Source organism: Cornus florida, unplaced genomic scaffold, assembly GCF_030987335.1.
Source record: "Cornus florida cultivar Cherokee Brave unplaced genomic scaffold, ASM3098733v1 CherokeeBrave_3.0.0_Hap2_Chr08, whole genome shotgun sequence".
In the NCBI taxonomy this organism is placed as follows: domain Eukaryota; kingdom Viridiplantae; phylum Streptophyta; class Magnoliopsida; order Cornales; family Cornaceae; genus Cornus; species Cornus florida.
Window position 1 is genome coordinate 75,791,608 of NW_026775578.1, and position 22,016 is coordinate 75,813,623.

Here is a 22,016-nt window from a genome sequence, read left to right on the forward strand (position 1 = left end):
ACTCAGTCGCCGACCCTATGCTAGTCTTTTTGCATTATTCGCCACTGAGTGGAATGCTTTGAGGGCTGTTGATGAGTTGTCCGACGCTTTCATAGCATGCGTGGTAGTTAAACCTTCTATCATTCACAAGGTCCTGAAGGTACAACTCACGGATCAGCAGTGCATTAACAAAGTTACAGAGATAGCTTCTGGGGAGGTTCCATTTTATAATGTTGTGACTGATGGAGGCTTGAGGTACAAAGGGCATTTAGTAGTACCTTCTGCTAATGATTTGAGGAAGGATGTGATGACTGAGACTCATCATTTTGAGTTTTTTGTTCATCCAAGAGGAGACAAAATGTATCAGGATATGAAATAGCAGTTTTGGTGGGCAGGTTGCAAAAGGACATTGCTATCTTTGTCTCTAAGTGTAGTACTTGTCAGATGGTTAAGATTGATCACCAGAGACCGTCAGGATCTCTACAGCCACTACCTATACCGAAGTGGAAGTGGGAAAGCATTTCTATGGATTTTATAGAGGGATTGCCTAATTTATTTAAGAATCACAATTCCATTTGGGTCATTGTAGATAGGTTGACCAAATCAGCTCATTTCTTGCCTATTCGCACTGATTTCACTTCGGAATAGTTGGCGAGACTTTATATTTCAGAGATTATGAAGTTACATGGCATTCCATTATCTATTAAATCGGACAGGGATTTGAGCTTTGTGTCAGGATTCTGGAAGAGTTTTTAGCAGGCTTTGGGTACAAAGTTGCATCTTAGTATTGCTTATCATCCTTAGACTGATGGACAGACCGAGAGAGTTAATCAGATCATGGAGGATATGCTTTGTTTTTGTGTCCTTGACTTTAAAGGCCACTGGGAGGATTATATACCACTTGTGGAGTTTACATATAACAATAGCTTTCAGAAGACTATTGGTATGGCACAGTTTGAGGCATTATATAATTGACCATGTAGATCTTCTGTTTGTTGGATGGAGGTTGGAGAGAGCAGATTTTTGGGTCCTGAGTTTATTAAGGATACCTCTAAGAAGATCGCTCTTATTAAGGATCGTATGCGCACTACCCAGAGTAGGCAGAAGAGATATGCAGATCGTCGAACTCGTGCATTGGAGTTTCAGGTTGGAGATTAAGTTTTACTCAAATTGTCTCCTATGAAGGGAGTAATGCGCTTTGGGAGGAAAGAAAAGTTGTTACCGCGGTTTGTCAGTCCATTCATGATTACGGATCGAGTTGGAGCTGTAGCTTATTGATTAACACTTCCGAACTAGTTACATCGTGTCCACAATGTGTTCCATGTTTCCATGTTACAGAAATTTCTGCGAGATGAGGATCATTATCAGCATATCGATGTTGGTGAGATTGAGTTGCAGCCGGATGCAACATATGTGGAACCACCGTATTGTATTATTGACCGTAGGGATCAGATTCTTCGCAACAAAGTTATCCCTTTAGTGCGTGTCCAATGAAGCCATCATAATGACACTGAGTCCATTTGGGAATGGGAGGATGTTATTCGCTCACAATTTCCAGAAATTATGGAAAAAGGTAAGGGCGAATTCCGAGAACAGAATTCCTTTTGTTAAGGGGGAAGAATGTAATACTCCTAATTTTAAAAGGTAGTCTCGGTATTCAGTTACTTGTTTTATTTGCATTTTTAAATTATTTATTTGATTTCTTGGTTATTTGTTTAATTGCTTATTTGAATTAATTATTTATGTGTTTATTTGAAAGAAATTGTTTATTTAAATTGTGTGCTAAATGATGTGTATTTGTTGCTTAAATATTAGGCATTTACTTGTAATTATTTGTTAAGAATTAAATGGTTTAAATGTTATCTTATTTGTTTTATTTTATTTTTATTTTATTTTATTTTAATATTAATGGTTAGTAGTATGGATCAAACTCATGGGTCGCATGGACTACTTGGATACGATATTTAATGGGTACAAATAATTACCCATGGATAGTGATACATATATATATGGGTATATATGTATATAGGATTATTATATTTATTAATTATCATTAATAATCAATATTATTAATAACTTTAGTTAGATATATATATATATTATATATAGTTATAATATTATCTAGAATATATATATAGGTATATTTACATTAGTTTTATAGTAGTATTACTATTACCTTAGTATTATTTTATATTTTTCCTTTTATATTTTTTTTCTTTAAGGTAGTAGACTTGGAATTCATATAGGACTAGGTTAATTTTTGTAAAGCCAATATATATGCTATAATAGTTTGTAGAAAGGTCACACAGACCCGTATTCACGCAGACTAAAAGAGGGGCTGAGAGAGAATGTGAGAGGGAGAAACTGAGAGGAGGAAAGAGAGAGCTCGGCCAAAAGGAGGAGGCCGAACCCTAGGAGGAAGAAGGAGAGTTTTGTTCACGGCTGGAAACAAACAGAGAAGAAGGGAGTTTAAGGTTTTCATTTCGAAACCATGAAGGCAAGTTCTTCTCTTACTCTCTCCCTTTCATCTGTGTTTCTATATATGCCCAGGAAATTCCAGGGGGCTTAAACAACATGATTGAATAATTATGCATGCCTGAATTGGTTTAAAACAGAGAGTTTCATGATTATTACGCATGTTCTTGATTTCTTTATTCCTAAATTTTGATGCATGAACTGTTGTTTAAGTTGAATCTTTGCATGTTAGAACACTTAAAATAATTTAGTATGGACGTATGGGACTTAGATTAGAGCTTAGGACCCTTAACTATGGAGTTTTTAGGGTTTACAGAAGCTGAACCAACGAAGAAGACGAAGTCCAGGGGAACCGAGCCGACTCTGTTGCAACTAAGTTGACTCAGTTGCTAACCCAGCCGACTCAGTTGGAACCGAGTCGACTGAGTTAGGGCCTCGGGATGAACTGAGATGACTCAGTTGGTAACCAAATTGACTCAATTGGCAATCGAGTTGACTTGGTTGGGCTGCGACCTAGATTTCTGGTTTTAATGTCCAGAATGTATTTAAATCTGTTTTAATTAATATTAAAGGGTTTAAATGGATTTGGGGAAATTTCAGAATGCATAAAATACATATCTATGCTAAGGGTAGATTAATTTGGGTGTTAGATAACCTATATGTTGTTTCATTGGATAAATGGATTAATTTAATTGTCTAAACAATATAAATAAATGCTTAAGTAATTATAAAATAATAATTATGAACCTTGTATAATTTATCTGACATGTAGGTTAATTACTTAGGTTGTAAGTTAACTACATGCTATTTACATTGTTGTATTTGGTTAAATAATTGCAAAGCATATTTGTATGATGGATATCATATTATTTCTGAATTATTTGATGTATTACTTTATCTGTTGCGTCATTTATTGGACTGTTTGGATTAATGCACCAGTATGGGATGGTGGCATTCTAGGGACGGATTAACCAAAGAAGTTAAGTCCTACCTATTCAAATTTATATGGGAATGGATTAACTAAGAAGTTAAGTCCTACTTATTTTCATGTTAGGCCACCAAATAATTTGGATGACATAATAGATATTTATTTTAAAGTTTTAGTTAAGAGGATTTTATATACATATGGATATGTGCCATAATATGAGCTTGAGTCTCAGGATCATGGTTAGGGTGCGTATATTGTCAGGGATGTGTAGCTAGATATAGTGTAGTTGTGTACCCTAGTAGGTCTAGTTACTCATTCCCACTATATGTGCATTTTGCATGTTGCCTCTTATTCAGGTTGAGACAACCCTATAGTCTGGTGAGGTTTCTTTAGTGTGTGTATATATATATATGGACTACTTAGCTATTGTTGAGTTGACTAGGGTGGATACGTGTATCGGGTCTCTGTTTGGATTGTAGTAGAGTAGAACTTGTTCGTGGACCTGACCCAGTATTATTTTTCAGGTGTTCGACAGTTCCAGTCTTAGAGCTTGTTCGTGCTGAGCAGAGACAGTTATTCACTTTTTCGACTACGTAGGACTCTTCTTCATGTTTTAGTTTTGGATTTGATTTCAATTCAGTTATTATTTAGTTGGGTTATTATTAGGGGTCCATTAGATGGATTCCCGAGTTGTAATGATATTGGAGGTTTTGGATATTTTATTTGGAGGATTATTTAATTATTTATTTAAGGAGTTATTATTTAGTTATCTTTCAGCTTATTTATTTATTCTTTTTTTTTTTTTTTCTCTTTGTACTAAATGCTTGTTTATTATTTAATTGTTTGATACTCTCTTGGGTTTGGGCTTAGGCCTGATCAACCCATGTTTCGGAGTCGCGGGGTGTTACACTTGGCTATGGAACTGGCTCAATATCTAGTACAATAAAATACACCAAGAAGTATAATTTATCTACTTTGATGATCACATCTTCGATGATCCCACGAGGCTGCTTGGTTGACCTATCTTCCAATTGGAGAATAATTGACTTCAATTCTCCTAATCCGAGTTACAAGTAAACCGAATAAGGAAGAAGGTTTACACTTACACCCGAATCTAGGAGAGCTTATTCTACTCGATGGTTCCCTATCATGCATGAAATTGTTGGAGCGCCTGGATCTTTGAATTTTAGAGCAGTGCAGTGTTGGATTATGGAACTGACTTACTCAATTAGTAGCACCTTCTTAGGAACATGGCTATTTGAATGCCTCTTCTGAGTACACATATCTTTTAGAAATTTGGCGTAAGCTGGAAATTGCTGAATTGCATGAAGCAATGAGAGATTTATCTTCACCTGCATCAAATATCTCCATTATATCCTGAAGTTTGCTTGATTGTTTCGCTGTCTTTGAAGTTTCTTGTAGTCTCTGAGGGAATGGCACAACTGTATGCCTTTGCTCATGAGATGGCTCAATAGTTGGAGGTGCTTCTTGTGCTTCTTCATTACGCTCCTTCTTCTCTTCAAGTATTTTCTTCTAATTTTTATCCTTTTTTGCTTCCTCTTCTTCCACCTTATTTTCAACTCTCTTATCAATTTTTGGAGTAATAATTGCTTGCACTTGTTCATGGTGGACTTCTTAGCCAGTAATGTCATCAATTATACGCACACCTCTTGGATTAGCCATTGGTTGACTAGAAAGCTTGCCATCCTCTCTTCTGTTCAAGGCTTGAACTAGTTGGCCAACTTGAGTCTCTAACTTGGCAAGGGATTGAGAATGAGACTACACAAGTTGAGAATGAGACTGCATAAGTTGAATAGTTGGCTCTAACTACTTTGCTATCATTGCCTTGAGCATTGATAAGAATTGTAGAGGCTGACTGAAGGCATTCATAGGGGTGAACCCTGAAGGATTTGAATTCTGAACTTGAGATTAAAATTTGCCTTGCAGTTGAGGTACTTGAGGTGGAGGAGTTGATGTTCCTATGGCTGGACTTCTCCATGAGAAGTTAGGATGGTTTCTCCAAGCCGGATATTGCCTTCTGTAAACTGAGCTGCACTCGGACAAATAGACACACGGTGAGTCAGACTAGAACAGAAATAGCACACTTCAAAGCCTTGAGCATCAATTGAATGATAAGTAGAATTTGATTGTGAAGTCATCAATTGTTCCATCCTCTTGGTTAATGCCTCTATTTGGCTTACTAGCCCTTGATTTACTCCTGCTCCATTCACACTTTCTGCTCTCCTTAATATGGTAGGATGACTTGCCAGTAGAGGTAAGACATGTTGTGTAGAGTTATTAGATATATTTTTGAAGAGCTGCCATCCCTCCTTTTCACTCTTCAACATAAAATTTCCACCACACGATGCATCCACCATACACCTTTGTGCATCATTGAGCCCCTTATGAAAGAAGTTGACAAGCTGCCATTTTGGTATATCGTGATGAGGACACTTCCAAAGGAGGTCTCTGAATCTATCCCAAGCCTCATGAAAAGGCTCGTCAGGCCCTTGGGCAAAATGGGTAATGGCATCTCGATATTGAATAGTTCTCACCATGGGGAAGAACTTGTTCAAAAACTTATGTCTCAACTCAGCCCATGTAGTGATGGAGTTTGCTAGTAAAGAATTAAACCAGTCTTTCGCCTTGTCCATCAATAAAAAGGAGAAATGGTGTAGCTTGAGCACATCATCGTCAAAGCTCTGGATCTTTATTGTTCTGCACACCTCTGCAAAGTTTTCCAAGTGTCGGTATGGATCCTCTTTTAATAGGCTGTAAAAATAAGGCAGTAACTGTAGAGTATTGGCCTTAATTTCATAGTGATGGACCCTCACTTCAGGATACCGAACTGCAGATGAAGAGTTATATACACCTGGTTTATAGTGATCTATTAAATGGCGAACCGCTCTTGCAACAACCCTATTGTTCTCCCCATCATCCGCCATTTTTTCCTTTTCAACGCCTCCAAAATCTTTCTTGAAGTTTCTGAGAGTCCTTTCGATTTCTGGGTCTAACGGAAGCTTAGGGAGTGACAAAGAATGTCTTCCAAACATGTACTGCCACCTGAAATAGTCAATAGAATCAAAATAAAACAAAACAAAATCCTAAACTAAGATCCTAATTGAAATTAATTGTAGAATTTAATATAATCTGTTAAGAAATTAAAACAACTCCCCGGTTACAGCGCCAAAAACTTCTTGTGAGATTTATATGTACCACTCACAAGTGCACGAATCTTTACAGATAGGGCTTACTGATAAGTGCTCAAATGTGATGCATTTTAGCACCTGAGCTAGGGTATTTTAATCCATTCATCTATCTTACTTTTATGTTTTAGTTCTTATTTGTGTTTTTGTCTATTTTAGGTCAATAAGGTTCAAACTGGCTAAAAAGAGCCTCATAGCTCAGTTTTAGAGCTAAGGAGAAAATTCAGAAAAAGTCAGAAAAATTGCAGCTGTTTAAGCTTCGATCGATCGAAGGAAGTCCCGATCGATCGAAAAGAAGGTGGTACCAGCTAAATGGATAAGGTTGCTAGCTATCAAAATATCTTTGCCACGTCAGCTTCGATTGATTGAAGTAACTGTTGGATCGATCGAAGATCCCTTTGATCGATCGAAGCCCCTACTGGCAGTAAGCTGTTTTAATTCCCGAGCGCGCCCGAACTCCACCTACTTTTGTAGCTGTGAGTTTACACCAATCAAAGGCATTATTTCTGACTTGTTGCCTACTCAAAGAGGCTTGTATTTCAATTAAATGAGCCAATTTGTATAGGGTTGTTGAATTTCATATTTTACCAATTATAGAAATAGATAGTTTCTCTCTCTAGAACTAGGTTATTGGAGCAAAGAAAAGAAGAAAAAGATGGTGCCTACAATGAAGAAAACCCTTGAGGGTTCCATGACCATTACTAAGTGGCTAGATCTTTCTCTTGGCTTGCTTCCTAAACCTAGAATTTTGTTATTTCTGGGGATTTCAGTTGTAATTGATGTTTTGACCATGCATAACTATAGATCTTGTGTTTTTACATGATTTATATGAATTAATGCTTCCAATTGATCTTTTAATTATATTCATATGTCTATGTATGCTATAATGAATGGTCATGTGCTTATCAATAGGTTTTATGAGTTTGATGCATGTCTATATGTGTTGGAATTATAAATCTAGTGATGGTCAAAGTATGGTGCTTAATTGATTACTCATATGGTTTGTTTGATGGATCATGCTTATTTCTTGATGGATTGTGCTACCTCCTTAGCTTAATTAGTTTAATTTTCATGTCATTAGTGTAATTGTAGTGTAATTGCTTTAATTTCCTAAATAGGTAGACAATCCATTCTTATTGTTTGATAATCCATGTTTATGAGTGCAAGTAGTACATTTCTCTAGATTCTTGTGTGTACATTAATGGTGGTTTTATTGAATGGTTAATGGTTTTGTTTGATAGGTTATGCTATTCATTAGATTGATTAGACAATTTATGCTTATTTACCATCCATGTTTAGTTTTCAATTAATGACACACACACACATTTGATTTACAACATGAAACTCTCCTTAAATTGACAATTGCAAATGTTTAGTGAAATGAAGCTTAGTGGTGAACTCTAAGCCCCAAGACCTTTCTCTCATTCTCTAATTCTTAATCTCTAGATTGTCATTTAAATTGCATATTTTAATTGAACCATTAGTTTAATTCAACCAACCAAACCCCTATTTGATCATTTGACTTATTAATCCAACATTGATTCCGGAATACTTTGCAAATCCCTACTTGCTCTTACTACGTTAGTAGTTAATAGTGGTAGTGGCTTTTATAAATTCAAACTTGGCCACAAATCACATCAATTTTGGCGTGCATGCGACGAGCGTGACCACTTACTTGTAAGGGTGTCGTACCCAAGGGACTTGTGTAAATAAAGTTTGTCAACAGATTTATCAAATTCCCAATTAACTTGAAAATAGGGATAAACAAATTGTGATGATTTATTCTAGATGAACTAGGTAAAAAAATAAAATAAAGAACAATGATTAAATAAGATGTAGAAAATAGAGAGAGAACTAGGGGCATAACTTCACTACTCGTCGCACCACCAGTTAATTGCATAAATTTATTGGAGATATATATAACATGCATAAGGAATTAATCATGGCTACAAGCACATGTTAATTCAGTTAGAAGATAATATAAATTAGAGCTAAGCATGGATTATCTTCGATTGGTATAAACCATCTACCTAACTACTTTACTCTAAGGTGTAGTATGGTCTATCTTTTCTAGGCATAATCCATCAAATCCCTAATATTATATTCAGAGAAAAACCATTGTGTAACCATCTCATTCATAACTACAAGAAGTGAATGAGTTGTGTTCAATCATAAGATTCAAATATCTAAGACAAGATAAAAAAACACTTTGTAATTGAATTAAAACTTTAAAACCGATTTTTATTGAAAAGTCAAGTAAAAATCCTATAGGTTACACAATCGTGCATAAATAATAATTGTTCTCTAATAAATAAATACAATCAAACCAGTGGTGCTAAGTTAGGGTTACATCACTACCCTAGCAAAGCGTTTAGCCAAGCATGACTGGAGTGGAATTCTTCATGGTTGAGGAAGACATCTTCACCGCCATGGCTTGATCCCTTCTTTCTTTTGAATGCTTCTCCTCTGATCTCAGCCTCAAACCCCTCTTTATGATGCCTCTAATGATGTATAGAACTCCTTTTAAATAATAGAAGATCAGCCCCAAAGTTCCCTTTCCATAAAGAAGACATATATGGAAATTCTGCCAAACAAGAATTCAAAAATTTGTACAAACTTCGAGCCCAGTTTTGACAAGGTAAACAACTATTTTATGAAATTCTTGTGAAATACAAAAATGTAGCTCTTCGAATTTCCATTCATCCTTTTTGAAAATTTAGCTGTTTTGACACTTGAGGAGAGATACAAACATATTACCAAAATGGGTTCAAGTTACCAATTTTGAAGAAAGTTTCCTTGTTGGAGAAGGATCATTCATTTTCTTTTTCCTTCCATTCTCATCAACTTGTGGCTTCTCTTGGACTTTTTTCTAAGTCTAATTAAACTTGGGTCTTCAACATTGCTCGGTCCCACGGAATGTCATCTTTTAAAGCTCAAAATCACTAGTCTTGACTGATATTATAATTAAAGCCCTGAAAAAAATAAAAATAATAAAACAATATAAAATCACAAATAAACTAATACTAAGAGAATAAAACATACAAGTTAAGGGGCTAAAATGTATAACATTCAATGCCTAACAAGAATTCTCAATGCTCAAAAATCAAATGCCAAAACTTGAAAAATGGGATAAATAGGTTGGTGAGTGCGTATGATTCATTGTCAAAGTATTTTTGAATTTTGATTTAAAGCTCACTTGTATAGGATCATGCATATGCATTCAAAATTTCATTTTGATCCTTATACAACCTAGAAAAAGGTCTTGAGCATCATTATGACAAAAGCAAAGGCCTAAACTAACTTTGGGGACTTAGAAACCCTTCAAAAGACTATATTTAAAAATGGATTAAATTCTACTAGGCTGCTGATTTGTCCAGAAAAAAAATTAGTTGAGTGTAACTTCATCCATCTAATATAAAGTATCAACTGACTAGCACTCTAAACCAGCCGATTGGTTTATGCCAGATTTAAAATCTAACAGCTATAATTGCATTTAATGCTCTCTAAACCACTCATAACAAATTTTTTCAGCCTTAAACCTTTATATATATGGTTGAGCATTTATGTCTATGATATAAAACTTGTGAAAAACATTTATAAGAATTTAAGAGCTATCATTTGAGCATTTTTCACTCTCTCACTGATCACCACTCTCGGTGTTGAACAAACTTTAAATATTTATAAACTTAACAATTTGAGATATGTTTGGCAATGTGGTAAAGTATGGAGGCAAACAATCTCAAAGTCAAGTATCCTACTACAACTACGTAGAGTAGTATGAATGAGGGTCGAACACAAGGACTATAGGCTTAAATTAAACTTAATATTAATGATCATTTGATTATAACAACGATAGTTTGTTTAAGTTAATTATTCCTTGAATTGAACTAAGTGTAATAACAACTAGAATGGTGCAAGAGTTAAATGTAATGGAATAAAAAAAAGAGTGCGACTTAGGGCATAAATTTCATCGATAAGCTCATGTAACTATATAAACAACTTCAACTAATAGGGGATATTGCATTGCATAATAGAGACATGACTATAAACACACATCATCAACAAAGAATAATACTACACATGCATTCATTAAGTATGAATTATCAACCTCAAGAATGGACTACCCACCTAACTACTCAACATTGTGGTATAATTCATTAAGAATGAGTATAATCCATCAACTCAAATAGCAAGTGTATCCAAATTAGCACAAAAGCAAGGCCATCCTTGAACACAATTACAAAGAACATTCAAGGTAGAAATCAATAATAATCCATCCAAATATAAGACAATATGAAGAGAATTAAAATTTGATATAGAGATAAAACATGTCATTGTTTGGTACAACCAACAAGGAATTCTCTAGGCCTAATAATTATACAATTACAATTTCCCCAAATATGAAGTCATGGGATATAGTTACACAAATTTAGGGTTTATCCAAACCCTAAGTGGAGAGTTTAGCTGGCCATAGAGAGAAGGAAGACAATCTTCAAAGTGTGAACATCTAGCTCCAAGCTCAGCTCCATCTCTGCCTCCTTTTTCTTCTTATTGAAACTCTAGAGAGAGAAAGTGTGTAGAGAGCCTTCTATTTGATCCCAAGTGTGTATATATGAAATTGGGGATACATAATATATTTCTCTTTCAAGAAGTTGATCCATACCATTCTACTGAAATCATCAATAATAAGCATAAAGTACTTGCTTCCACTAATACTTGTAGTTCTGGTAAAGGGCATAGAGATCCATGTGAATCAAGTTAAGTGTTCCTAATGTGTTGATTTCTTTGGATGGGAATGAAACCTCTGTTTGCTTCCCTTGTTGACAGGCTCTACAGGTATGATCTTCTTTGAACTTCAATTCAGGTAAGCCTTTTACAGCTTTTAATTTCAAAATCTTTGAGTTATTTATTAAATGAACATGCCCTAATCTTTGATGCCACAAAATAGCATCATCAAAGGTTTTCAAGTTGCATTGAGTAGTTTGAGCTTCTTTAGTGATTGTATACACATTTCCAGAGGATCTCAAGGCTGAGAAAAGAACTTTTTCTAAACTAATTAAGGTCAATGATAAGTGCTTAAATGTTACACATTTTAGCCCTAAGCTAGGGTATTTTAGTCCTTCATCTATCTTTAATTTCCCGTTTTAGTTCTAAATTGTGTTTTTGTCGATTTTAGGTCAATAAGGTTCAAATAGGCTAAAAATGGCCTATTAAAGCCTTTTTGGAGTCAAGCAAATACATCGAGAAAATCCAGAAAAAGTTTAAAAAATTGCCAAAAAGGGGCCTACAATCGATAGCAGGCCGGGTGCGATCGATCGCACTTCCACATCATCAATCATGTGCCACGTCAGAAAAATGGCCTGAGGTTCATTATCACCTGCAATCGATCGCAGGAAATCCACGATCGATCGCTGCCACATCAGCAACCACGTCATCGCTAAGCCAATTGTCAACAGATAAGGTCGAATAATGCCACCAAGTTGCGATCGATCACAACTTGTGTTGGCAAGATATTTTTATGCACGGTTTACCGGATCTTCACCTACCAAATGGGCTACGGGATTACATCAATTTTTGGCTTGTTTCTGACCTATTTTGGCCTCTAAAGGTCTAGTAGAAAAAGACAAAATGAACCATTTTGTAAAGAGTTAGCTAATATTTCATTAGATCAACTTTTGTTAGATAGTTTTTCTCTCTCTAGAATTAGGGTTTTTGGAAGAAAAGAGGCACGAATATCAAGATCTCTAGGGTTTCTACCAAGAAGACCAAGAGGAAAAAGATGAAGCCATGCTTGGAGATTGCCTTTAAGGGTTCCGTGACCACATCCACCTCCTCCATGAGTGACTAAACTCCTCATTAGGGCTTAGATGAGCCCTAGGCTTGCAATTTAAACCCTAGTCTTTATCTTTTTGGGAAACTTATTGTTGTAATGGATGCTTAGCCTTGTGTGTATAATGAAATTTGGGGTTTCCTATGATTTCTATGGTTAAATGATAAGCGCTGAAAAGTACGTATTTAAACCCCTTAAGCTTAGGTATTCTAGAAACTTTATCTATCTTATTTTACCATTTTGTATTGATTTCGTGTTATTTCCATTTTCAGGTACTTATCCCCAAAATAAGCTAACTCATCCAAATAAGAGCAAAAATGAAGCAATTCTGGGATGAATCAAAGAAATGAGCAAAGTAGAGCAAAAGGAAGCAAATGGTGGAAATTCAGCAACTTCGATGGATCTCAAGAAAAGTTCGATCGATCCAACTTTCATCGATCTCAGCACTTCAATATGGATCTGACCAATGTTTGTTCCTACTAAAAAATCTCAAAGTTCGATCGATCTAACCTTTGCTCTGATCGATCGAACTCTCTTGTCCTTATCCAAATGATTGATCTTATCCACTTGTACCACCCTATCGACCACTTTTGTCCTTTTCCTAAAAATATCTTTAAAATATCTCAGATTTATTTTTATCCAAAAAGGCACCGCCATTGAGGATCGATCCAGCTTTAGTTCGATAGATCTCAGCCATATTCGATCGATCCAAGGTCAAGTTGGATCGATCGAACCTCCCAAATCTCGAGAAAAATCTAAATTCTAGCTCATTAAAAGTTATCTCATATCCAATCATTAGAGGATTATTGGTGTACGAGCCCAGCTCATTTGGGGTGATTTTTGACCTACCTATATAAGGAATATGAGCCACTTTTTGAGAGAGCCTTTTGATATACTTTGATACACATACTTAGGGAGGAATAAAAGGAGAGGAGGAGGCTAGAGACACTATTGGATACTTTTTATCAACTAAGGAGCAGATTTCTTCCATGGAGCTTGCCCTTGAGGGTTGGAGGACATCATCCATGAGTGGCTAGACATCCTCTTGGGGCTAGAGTTAGCCCTAAGCATGCTTTCTACTTCTTGATTTATGTATTTTTGAGGGGATTTGTATTGTGATTCATGTCTTGACACTTATATATATAGATCTTGTTTATTCAATGATTTATGTGGTTTAATGCTTCCAATTGATCATTTCATTCTATCCATATGTCTATGTATGCTAGAATAGATGTTTATGTGTTTGTCTCTATTTCTTGTGTTATTGATGCATGTCTATGTGTGTTAATGCTATAGATCTAGAGATTGTCAAGACATAGTGCTTAATGTCATGTTCTTGTGGTTTATTTGATAGTTCATACTCATTTCTTGATGGATTGTACCTCTCCCTTAGTTTAATTAGTTTAATTTCATGTCATTAGTTTAGATGTAGTGTAGTTGTTAAATGGGACGACAATCCATTCCTATTGCTAATGTTCCATACTTATGAAAGCAAGTAACATATATCTCTAACCTTGTGATGTGTTTGGTTATGAGCTTAAAAAAAAGGATAAATGGCTTAATTTGATATGTTGTGCTATTCACCATGTTGTTTAGACAATATATGCCTGATTTGTCATCCATGCTTGTTGGAACAACCACACACACACACTTTATTGCAATACATGTTCTTCCCCTCATTAATCATTTATTAAAGGTGTAGAAAAGCTATGCTTAGTGATGATCTCTAAACCCCAAGATCTCTCTCTCTCTCTTTTATTCTCTCTATTGCATTATTGTTTACTTTAATTTAAATTGCATCTAGTTTAATTCAACCAACCAACCACTACTTTGATCACTCGACCAACTAACCCAAATTTTGATTCCTCAACCTAGTGCGACCCTTAATCCCTTGGGACGATCCCTACTCACCCTAGCTATATTTTTTAGTAAAAGGTAGTAGTGGCAATTTCTAAATATAAAACTTGGCCACATTGCATAAACTTTTTGGGTTTGATGATGACCGAACACCAAGTTTTTGGCGCCGTTGCCGGGGATTGATTTATTGGCAATGTCGTATTTGTGGAATCAATTAGGAATTAGTACTCTTTTGATCGTGTCTTTACTTTGTTTTCAATTTTTATTACTTATTATGTTTGTTCTTGTTTGACAAGGAGTGTAACGACCCGGTCATTTGCCTTCCTTTCCTTTTTCCTGAAATTTTACGAATGAATTTTTTTCGTTTAATTTTCCTTTCTGAGCTCTGTTTTGTGTCGCTTAGTGTCATCTCGAGTGCTCAGAATTGGTTTCTGAGACTCTTTCATGTGAATTGACAACTTCCTTTGAGGACCGAGTCATTTTCGCATTTTTCGTTTTTGGACACTATGCGCTATTTCGTCCTTTTCCCTATTCTGTCTTTTCCCCATTTGTCACATTGTTGGCACAACCTCACTTCTCATGCTCGGAGTTGGTTTTTGACTTCATGTGCCTTCATCTTAAGTGGTTTTCTCGAAATACGTATCTTTACTTTTGTAAGAAAGTACTCTGGTTGCTTTCGGTGTCCACAGGGGCATGGATGCAAAGTTCTTTGAAATTATTTTCTTTTATTGGGGTGTTTTTCATAAATATCTTTTGAAGATATTTTATTTTAGGGGGTTTTAAGAAAATATTTTTAGAAGATATTTTCATTCTGGGCCATAAGTGCAGTTTTTCACTTTTTGGAGGGGCCATTGTGCAATTAATGAAAGTTATTGCAAAATGTCTTGTTTTGAGCCTGGATCCTCGTACGGGATTCATTTTCACATTTCGTCGAGTTGTGTACTCTTGGAATTTCCTCCTGGTCGATGTTTTCCAGTTTCAGGGTTTCTGGCCCCGATTTTCACCAAACTTGTTTTGGGCATAACTTTCTGGTCGGGACTCAGTTTTTGATGCCGTTTCTTCCGTTGTTCATATTTTATCATTTTGAATCTTTTTTGTTCACAAAGTTTGGCCATTTGAGCTCATCTGCTCAAATTTTACTTTTTCGGACCCAGCGGGGCCAATTCGGGGCACTTTTTGAGATTTCTATAAAAGAGGGGTGAGATATTTCATTTTTCATCTTCTCCCCTCTTCATGCACGACCTGGATCTCCCATGGCAGCCCAAGGGGTGCTGCCATCTTCTCTCTCCTTTTTTGGTTCACTTTTCCTTGATGGAAAGTCTTCGGCCTTAACGTTTGTTGTTCCCCTTGCCGTGCTCTACCTTTCCCCCTTATTAGAATTCAGTTTTGACCATTTCTTGAGTTTGGTTTTTGAGGTCAAGTTATGATTTTGATGGGGCTTTCATGGGGGTTATGTTCACGGCGTTGTCCCCGACAAAACCTAGTAGTTTCGTCAGATTCGGAGCCGTTCCATTTTGATGGCATTTGAGATTTTCATCTCAAATTGAGGTAGGAGATGTTCTAGGTTTAAATTCTTGTTATATAGCATGCTTGTGATGCTTATACAACTTGTTGGCATGATTAAATATAAAATCTAGAGATTTTATTATTTATTTTTCTTGTACGGGATCTAATTTTCCCGGTTGCTCATGACTTGGTTTAAACATGTAGCATGATTTTATATTGCCCCTTGATATGCTCATTGTCGTGTATTAAAATTGGAACATTTGAATAAGTATTAAAGATTTTATTTAATATTTATCTTAGGTAAAAGATTAATTCACATGGCCTTAACTAGCTTGAAATTAATATGTGTTAGCATATTACATTAGGCCTTAGCATGCACTTCAACATAGTTGAATTTGAAAGTAATTGGAGGTGTTTTGAAAATTAGTAATTATTAATTAATTTGCCCCGAGTGCATTATTCACTTCATTCGAATTTTGACTTGATATTCTTGATCTAAATGCCATATAACTTCACATATATTTGATTTAGAATATTCGGTGAGGTTTTGAAACCTTTCATTTAATTAATTTCCTTGTTTAAAATTTAATCCTCATGGTGATATACAACTTGGAATTGAATTGTGGCATGCTAGAAAATTAAGCTTTGGTGTGGTTGTTCACATGTATTAAATTGGGATTAATTGTATGAGAATTGCAACTTTTAATTTATATTTAACTTTAATGAAAGGTTAAGTCACATGGTCTTAAATTGAATGAAATAAACTTGTAATGTGATATTACATTAGTCCTTGGCATATTCTCTAAGATATGTTAAATTGAGAGCATTTGGTTAAGTTTGAAAATCGAGAGATTTTAATTAAAAGAATTAATTAAAATCTATTTTGTGGTCCCATTAGCTTAATTAAGGTTTTAACTTGATATTTGTATTGGCCATGACTTGTTTACTAGTATATATTAAATTGGGACTATCTGAAATTGTTTTAGAACATTGGGATTTAAATTAGCATGATTTAATTAAAGTTCTACTTTGTTGTTCCAACAACCTAATTGAGTTTTAGAATGGATATAGGTGATGACCATGCCATGTCCTTTAACATGTACTAAATTGAGGTTATTTGGAATTGAATCGGAATCTAGAGAATTTAATTGTGTTTATCTATTTAAATTCTATCAATTTGCTCCATGATCTAGTTGTGTTTTAGAAGTGGTTTCTATATTCAAATCATGGACTTGGACTTGTTGTATATTCATTTGGTTATGTTTTGAACATTGGATAACATAGTTGCTATGTTTGTATTCATGAGAATATGTTTTCCTTATTAAATATATTGTTGCCTTGTGTAATGATTTGCACACTTCGTGTTTAACATCTTTCATGCATAGCGTGTAACGAATCGCACACTGAAGATTCGACATTCATCATATTATATTAGTTGTGGATTTAGAGCATGTATTGTATAGGTTTCCAAATTTGGTTGTGCTTAGTAGATAGTTGATTATCTTGCATATTCCTGTTGATATATGCATTGTTGCATAACTTGTTGATTTTGGAAACTTGGGGATGTCGTTGTTTGACTATGGCTAGGACGTGGTTCTAGTACAGGGGATAGTCCCTCTATATGGTCTAGTGCGCACATAGGGAGGTTACCCATGGGCTAGTAACCCTAAAGTAACTATGTTGTCGGTCTGATCCGGCGTGACATCCGAGTATCCACTTTGTTTGATTTCGCATTTCATTTTCAAGTTGATAACTAGATGATGTTGTAACTTGTTGTTTCTTATTTGTCGTTCTATTTTAAGTTACAGGATGTTAACTTTGCGAAATTGTGCTTTATGCGTTGTATTGGAAGTTCCAATGTTGGTTAAATTGCATCGATATTGAAAATCGTGTTTTGACATTCTAATAAAGCTTATGATTGATCCTATTGATTCTTTTATAACATAGACATTAGGTGGCATGAATCACTACTGTTATTTTGTGCTTTAGATTCTAAGTTGATGGCTTTGAGAACTTAAACCTTGTTGCATTGTATAACATACTCTTTTGTTGTTGAATTGCATGGATAATGTGATTCTTGTTAACTTGTATTCAACTATGCTTTTGTTATGTTGTATGGATTACTCTAGACCTAGTTTAATTGTATTGAAAATGCAATTCATGTTAATATATGCTCAAGCATTCTTCTTGTCGTGTTCTTTAGATTATCCCAACCATGATTCATTTCATACACGTATGTATATCATGATTATTGTTGCTTAGACTCTAAGGTAGCTTAGGATGCTCCCTGAGTCTCACTTGGACATAGACGTTAGGTGGCATGAGCCCCTTTAACATGTTTCACCTTAAGGTGATAAATTTGTAAAATGCTAGGTCGATGCATGCTTATCTCCTACGAGTAGCTTTATGTTACTCACCCCTACGATACTGGGGCATATTTCAGGTACGAAGACTTGGTTCGTGAAGCCTAGCATTCCTTGGATGTCGAGTAGCTTTCAAGTTTCCATTTCATGCAAATGTTAGCAAGAAATGTCATTTTGTAGACTTATATGTCAAAATATGTATGTTTGATTCCATATATGTAATGTGTACTTAAGTACACTCCTCTCAATGTATTTGATATGTATGAGATGAGGCCGGAGGCCAATGACATGTATATTGTATTCTATGCAACTTTTTAACTTCATGAAATGTTATGAAAAACTTGAAAAATCGCAAGTCATTGCTTCACCACGGTTGCATCGGGTGTGGGAATTCCATTTTCATTCTTTTCTAGGGTCTTATTAATCTTGTATGAAGTGTGGACAAGGGCCAAACGGTTATTTGATCTCGTTTTGCATTTTTGGATTCCATGTTTTCCATTCCAAGTCCATTTTTGCCTTTTTGCCCGTTGGGGGGTCGGATTTTGCATCGGCTATATTTTTAAGCCATGGACCATTGTAGCGTGTCTAAATAGGTAAGTTACATTTGCGTGTATAGTCGTTTTCGGGCAAAACCTCATCGTTTGTGTTTTGAGCCTCTTGTGAATTCATTTCGCATTTTTTTTGCATATTCTGATCTAAGGGCATTATGGACCTTTCACCTCAGTTTTATTTTCTTCTTTCGACATGGTCGCTTAGAAAACGTGATTTTAGGGGGGGTTTCTTTTTCGTGTTTTTCCAGAAAATGTCATCTTGGTACCGGAAATCCCTCGTGAAGTTTCAGCTTCCAGTTTTCATTTAGCAGCTTTATAACCCTCTTGTTTAGTTCTGATCTAGGGGCATTTTGGGGATTTCACAGTGAGTTTATTTCGATTCCGTCCTCGCTGTCGGGTAGAAAACTCAATTTTAGGGGGGGTTTCTTCTTCGTGTTTTTCCAGAAAAACTCGTCTTGACCTCCGTTTCAAGTCTTAGTTCTAGGCAGATCAAAAAAAAATGTAGCAGCAGCCAAGGGCTGCCACCAGCCATGTCTTTGGGCGGCGGCATGCACGCCGGTGGGCTCGCGCATGGGCGCCGTGTGCGCCATGGCCCCTCGTCGGGCCGCCGCGACGTCAATTCTTCTTTTGGGCTTTTCTCCTTCGTCCGGACTCCGATTGAAGTGAATTTTTTTTTGAACTTGACTAATTTTTCGCTGTCTTTCCAATGGTGTGCTCGGTTGCACCCAGTTCTTCTTGGATAATTACCATTTTACCCTTTTTGCTTTAAGTGCTAGTTTTTCTTCGTCATGCAGTTTCTCCTTCGTTCGGACTCTGAATCATGCGATTCTTGAGTCCATCTTGATTAGTTTTTCGTTGTCCTTCCAGTGGTGTGCTCAGTGGCACCCAAATCTACAGTTTTTAGAAATGACTATTTTGCCCCTGGGGGCTTATTTGTCATATTTTTGATCTTTTGCTTCCGCATCAGTTCTTGTTGAGTTCCACGACCTCATGGAAGGTCACTTTGACTTCTTAGAGTCTTATTTTCTGTTTTCGCTTCCGCATTCGGATCCGTTATCAGATCATCCTTACGTTTCATCATAGGACGTGCTGGCCTAAAAACTAGGGTCGTCACAAGGAGCATTGGGCTAAGAAGGTGAGTATAGGAACATCCAAGCAAAAGAGCTAAATAAGCAAAGGAAAAATGCTAAAAATCTAAAAAAATTGCTAAGCCAAAAGCTAAAAATTTGGAGTTAAAGTGCTAAAGGACCTTTGTGAGCTTTTCTTTACTCATCCCTTAGTTAAATCGGCGGCCCGCGTGGAGGCTTGTAATTCAATTCTTAGATAAATCGTGAGCCCACGTGGAGGCAATTTACTTTTCTTGCATATTGTTAAAGCATAGGAGTATGAGAACATTATATGTGGAGGAAGGTTGTTGACTATTGTTATTACTTATTGTGTTGCATTGTGCATGCATGGTCGTAGATCATTGAGACCCACTCTTTTCCCTTTAAATTTTCATCTTGAATCCATTGTTCGAAACCCTAAGGGAAGAGGTAGTTCTAGTCAATCCATTTCATCAATGGAAAGACACAATGAGGACCATGTGGAGGACCTTGGTCACATAAACCAACAAGGCATCCTCCACCCCAATGTGCATCATGATAACATGCAAGTACCATTAGGCATGCCAAGGCCATTTGTTCTTCCACCACAACAACAAGGCCAAGTTCCATTGGGAATGCCAAGGCCAATCTATGCTTCACCACCTCCCATCATTCAAGGCAATCAAGGTGCCCATGTTGCGCCTCCAATTGCTAATCCTCCCCTTGCTTTAAGAGATCACTATGTGCCTAATGAATATAATGCACCCATATGAATTCAATTGCCACCATTTAGAGCACACCACTATGAAATCAAGCCACGAACCATTCAAATGCTTCCTAACTATCATGGACTTCCTAGTGAAGAACCTTACAAGCATTTGGATGAGTTTCTTGAAGTATGTTCCACTGTAAAATACACCGACATGCCGGAAGAGGTCTTAAGGCTTAAACTTTTTCCATTCACCCTTAAAGACAAGGCAAAATATTGGTTTAACAATCTTAGGCCTTTTTTAATAACTTCTTGGGCGAAAATGTAACAAGAGTTCTTGAAGAAGTACTATCCAGTTTTTAAGACCAATACCATGAGAACTTTAATTCGAGAATTTTCACATGGGGATGGAGAAACATTTCATGAGGCATGGGAACACTTTGATGAATTGCTTAAGAAGTGTCCACATCATAACATATCCAAATGGCAATTAGTTCAATATTTCTTTGAGAGCTTATCGGATAATTACAAGGGCATGGTTGATGCTTCCATGGGTGGCTCTTACATTGATAGGCATGAGGATGACGTATGGCGTCTTTATGAGAGCATGAGTGAAAATTCTTTGCATCGTACTTTATCTTCGAAGAATGGTAGAAATTCTAGGGTAGGAAGAGTGTTGCCTTACATCAAGTCGACCACTCCAATGAAATTGCCGCCGAAATGAAATCATTATCTCAAAGGTTTGATCAACCAAAACTCAGTGAATCAAGTATCTTCCTTCCCTAACCATTCTCATCATGCATCTAATGAGACATGTATGACTTGTTCAAGTGTTTTACATTCTACTTCCAATTGTCCCCATGGACATGTGCAAGGTGAGCATCATGAACAAGCAAATGCTGTTTTTGTTAATCAAGGGAATAATCCTTATGGCAATTATTACAATCCTAGTTGGAGGAATCACCTGAATTTCTCTTGGAAAAGCCAAGGGGAGGGCTCAAACCCTTCCCAAGGTGGTTTTCAAGGAAAGTAAATTCCACCTCCACTACAAAGCCAAGGTTCCCAAGGTTTTAGATCATCATACCAATCACAAGGAAACCAATTCTCTAATTCTCATTTCCCTAATCAATCATCATATTCCCAAGGAAATGTTACAAGTCCCACTTTTGAAGAGAAAGTTTTGACCGCTTTGGGCACTTTAGAAGCAAACACACAATTACTTCATTCTCACTCTCAATCAATTGCTAAGCTAGAAACCCAAGTAGGGCAAATAGCTAGCACTTTAAATGCAAGAAAGAAGGGAAAAATGCCTTTGAATGCCCAATAAAAGCAACAATATGTTGTGGAGACTTATTCCTCATCGGAAGGTCACACAATAGAGCATGTCAATGCGGTGACTACCTTGAGAAGTGGAAAGATTGTGGATAACCAAGTGGGTATGTCCAATGAAGAGAATGAACCGGTGCAACCCCAAGTTGACACCCGTCTCGTTTCATATCATATTCCTCCTTCATTGCATGTGCATGA

General features: G+C 36.2%; 1 non-coding gene across 1 annotated transcript; it reads right to left on the reverse strand.

The window, feature by feature from the left end:
• Positions 1-20,859: 20,859 nt before the first annotated feature.
• LOC132272218 (small nucleolar RNA R71) lies at positions 20,860-20,966 on the reverse strand. Its single transcript, XR_009469992.1, has one exon. It is a non-coding gene; the product is annotated as a small nucleolar RNA R71 (small nucleolar RNA).
• Between the last annotated feature and the right edge of the window lie 1,050 nt (positions 20,967-22,016).